Source organism: Lepisosteus oculatus, unplaced genomic scaffold, assembly GCF_040954835.1.
Source record: "Lepisosteus oculatus isolate fLepOcu1 unplaced genomic scaffold, fLepOcu1.hap2 HAP2_SCAFFOLD_137, whole genome shotgun sequence".
In the NCBI taxonomy this organism is placed as follows: Eukaryota; Metazoa; Chordata; class Actinopteri; order Semionotiformes; family Lepisosteidae; genus Lepisosteus; species Lepisosteus oculatus.
The window spans coordinates 230001-234286 of NW_027167686.1; the positions used below are offsets into that span (position 1 = coordinate 230001).

The 4286-nt window shown below is 48.1% G+C and overlaps 1 pseudogene; it reads right to left on the reverse strand.

Annotated features, from left to right (window-relative positions):
- Positions 1-334: 334 nt before the first annotated feature.
- Positions 335-515, reverse strand: LOC138226453 (U1 spliceosomal RNA; annotated as a pseudogene).
- Between the last annotated feature and the right edge of the window lie 3771 nt (positions 516-4286).

The window sequence follows — 4286 nt, forward strand, 5'->3', positions numbered from 1 at the left end:
ACATGTCTGCACTGGTACAGAACCCAGCAATCAGAAAACGGGTGAAACTGTCTTTAGACTCAGCATACAGTACCGAGGCCCCCCATGACCAAATAAAGGCTAACCTCGATAATCAGCCTAAAGAACGCAGACTACAGCAAAACGACTGACTTTGAAAAGGGAATGAACGTCCGGAAGGAGTAGTGGAACTAGCTTGAGATGCTTCTCCGGACCCCTAACTAAAAGCCAGCGAGAACCAGCAGCGGCGTCCACTCCTGTCGAACCGGGATCCTTCCGCAGCCACGCAGCTCGTGGTGTCCTAACCCTCCCGTATCTGATTTTGGACCAAGCACATCAGGGGAGAGCGCGAACCCAGTCCCCCACTACCAGAAATTATGCAGTCGAGATTCCCACATTTGGGGAATTCACAGGGGTCAGCACAGCCGGAGTGCAAAAATGACTCTGTTTTCTCCCCGAGCGAGGAGGAAGGAGAGCATGGCGATGGGGACAGCTGGAACCCCTCCACCCCTCCCTCTACCCCCTTCCTTGAAATGGACTCCGTGAACGCTTTTACTGCTGCCACCCTGATGAAGGCTCATTCAGAGGATGGCTGGCAGGAAATTGGTAAGAAGAAAAAGAAAAAGAAGAAGGTAACAGGTGAGACCGAAGAGAAATGTGTTTTGTAAAGACTGGTTCCACTTTCTTATGTAATATGGCTCTAAACATAATTTCTCTTAACACCAGAGGTATCAATGACAGAGTGAAATGCCAGTCTGTCTTTGATTACCTCCAGCAGAGAGAGGGAGATGTGTTGATGTTGCAGGAGTGTGCTTTAGCCTATCAAGAGAGGTATAAAAGCTTTGAAGATAGGTGGGATAAAGGGCCTTCTGTTTGGTCAGGGGACAATAACAACAGAGCCTCTGGCGTGGCCATTCTTTTCAAAGGATGGGCTTTCAAATTGAAAAGTATTCAGAGGGTCATAGATGGCAGGTTGCTGTGTGTGGATGTGGAATGGGGGACCGTTAACCTGCGGCTAATCAATGTGTATTGTCCTACTGATGTGGGAGGAAGGGTGGAGCTACTCAAGGCACTCTCTCCCCTATTGTTAAGTAGCACAGACGTGATAGTGGGAGGGGATTTTAATTGTATCTTAGAGCACACAGACAGGCAGTCTAGCTCTCCGATAAAATTGGATTCCAGCTCACTGGCCCTGCAAAACTTAGTTCAAGACTTTAAACTCTCAGACACATATAGATGTATATATCCCACAACAGCAGGATATACATGGTCAGGGAGGAATAGCAGCTCCAGAATTGACTATTGCTTTGTCTCAGAGAGAGTGAAAGTTGTTGGGGTCACTCTTCAGCCTGTCTTCTTCTCAGATCATCAGGCTTTAGGGTGTAGAGTGGAACTCCAGGGCGGGACTGTCTTTGGCCCAGGCCTCTGGAAACTCAACACAAAGCTGCTAGAGAACGAGGGGGTTGTATCCCGCTACAAGGAGAAACTATCACAGTGGCTGTCCTTGCAGTGTCTGTACGGGTCAGTAGGAGAGTGGTGGGAGGAGGTGAAGGTGAGGACAAAGGCCTTTTTCATGGCTGAGGGAAGGAAGGCTGCTGCCAGACGGAGAGGAGTGCTAGCCAGGAAACAGAGGCAGCTGCAGCGTCTCTACACGATGCTGCACAGTGGCTTCGATGTGCTCGAGGATATCACCCTTTTAAAAAAGGACATCCGGAGCATAGCCGAAGAAAGTAGTCGAGGAGTGCTGTTAAGAAGCAGAGTGCAGTTCTTGGAAGAAAATGAGAAGTGTACTCGCTTCTTTTTCAGGAAAGTGGTAGGCTCCAAGTCTGTCATGGAAAGTGTAGTTGATGAGGAGGGACGAGAGAGAACAGAGCCGAGTGCTATCCTCTCCTGCACCGAGGCCTTCTACTCAAGACTGTACAGCTCTACAGAGGTAAAGGATGAAGAAATTCATTTTTTTACCTCAAAGCTAGAAAACGTTTTGAGTGAAGAAGATAGGGAAGTACTTGAGAGGGATTTGACAGTAGAAGAGCTGAGACAGGCTATGGAGAGCTTACAGAAGGGGAAAACTCCGGGTGCTGACGGGCTCCCTAAAGAATTTTATTGCACCTTTTGGGATCTGCTTCAGGATCCGCTACTGCTCCTATTCGAGGAAAGCTATAAGACAGAATTGCTGCCTGACTCCTTAAGAGAAGGCACTATCTCTCTCTTGTTTAAGAAAGGAGCAAAGAATGACATAAAGAACTGGAGACCCCTCAGCCTCTTAGGCGTGGACACTAAGATCCTGCGCCTACAAAATGTAGTGGCCTCACTGGTAGGGAAAGAACAGACTTGTGGGATAGCAGGACGCCTGATGAGCGACAACCTGGCCTTGTTGAGGGATGTTTGTCTGTACTCAGAGGATCGCTCCCTCCCTCTGTGCATTTTAGGTGTAGACCTAGAAAAGGCCTTTGACCGCCTAAACCGGCAGTACTTAACATCGGTACTTGAGCACATGAATTTTGGCCCCATCATGAGAAAGTGGATTAACCTGCTGTACACAGGTAGCAACAGCAGAGTAATGGTTAATGGCAATAGATCACGCCCCTTTGAAGTCTGTTCAGAGGTGAGGCAGGCCTGCCCATTATCCCCCTTGTTATTCGTTTTGGCTATGGAGCCCTTAGCCTGTGCCTTGCGCCAGGATCAGGCCATTAATCGGATACCAGTGCCTGGAAGTGGGGGAGGAGAGGTAAAGACATCTCTATACATGGATGACGTCACCCTGCTCCTCTCTGACAATGCCTCAATTAGCAGAGCTCTGCAGTGCTGTGATCGTTTCTCTTTGGCTTCATCCGCAAAAATTAACAAATCTAAGAGTGAGATTTTTTATCAGAACTGGAGGGAGCCAAAAGAAGGACATGATCTCAGGCTGCAAGAGAAGAGAATTAAGGTCCTGGGGGTGTATTTTGGAGAAGAGATGGGAACAGTAAATTGGCAGAACAAATTGCCAATCTTAAACAAAAAACTGATGCAATGGAAGGACCGAGACCTCACCATGACAGGGAAGGTGCTGGTCATCAAAGCCGAGCTCTTGCCTGTCTTGAATTTTCTGGCTTCTACCTTCCCAATCCCACACCGTGTTGCAGCGGTGCTGAGGAGATTGATGTTTCAATTTCTATGGGGTGGGAAGCAGGAAAGACTCAGAAGGGAAATAATGTACAGGCCGCTACCCTCAGGGGGGAAGTCTGTCCCAGATATTGCTACGAAGCTGCTGTGCATTTTCCTGGCCTCTGTGCTGAGAGGCTTTGCAACAGCACCTGCAGCGCGTACCTGGACTTATTTTTCCAGGCTCTGGGTAGGTAGGGAGGAGTTCAGAGTGTGGGGTGTCAGACCCAAGCTGGACGTCCCACTCTCTGACACATGCCCTGCAATTTATGGGACAGTTAAAAGTTTTCTAAGATCTCACCCAATTGGCCATATTCCCCTCCGAGATGTCAGCGTCCAAAAACTGGAAGATTTCGTTGCACCCCAGAACAATAGGCAGACCCCTGTGGGCATTTTAACATCAGCCCAAACAAGGAAGGTGTGGAGACACACATCCTCTAAATTTCTGTGCAACATTAACAGAGATTTAGCCTGGAGTGTCTTCCACCAGTGCTTACCGGTACGAACTTTCTTGTACCGTAGGGGCCTCACCCCCAGCCCTCGCTGCGTTAGGGTGGGCTGCGGCGAGGAGGAGACTGTGACCCATCTCCTGTGGTCCTGTTTTTTTGCTAAGGCCTTCTGGGCACAGTTTGAAGATTGGTTGCAGGCTCTCTTGCCCCAATTTACCCTGACCGCTGCTTTCGTCATATACGGCATCTCTCCTGTCAAACTTCCTCCCGACGTGTTTGACAGGATCTGGGCCGTGGTGAACAGTGGGAAAGACGCCCTGTGGAGAGTGAGGAACATGGGGCTGTTCAAAGGCATCGAGGTCCCAGTCAAGGCAGCAGGTAGCCTGGCCCTGTTCATCACCCGAGAGAACTATTACCTCAGAGATCTGTGGAGAGAAGGGAGGGAGGAAGCAGAAAATCTGTGGGAAATAGAGAGCATAGGTCAATATCTCAAGAAACTGTGAAAAACATTATCATGTTTAAGTAAAGAATGTGATTTGCACCAGAAAAAAAGAAAATTGTTGCTATGTAACTGTTACCGTGTCAAAATGTAATGAGATGTGATCATATATACTGTTTTAAGTATGTATATTAATGTAAAGCTTTCTGATTTGTGATGTCCTGTATTTTTTTGTGAAAAGAAAATAAAGTTCTTAA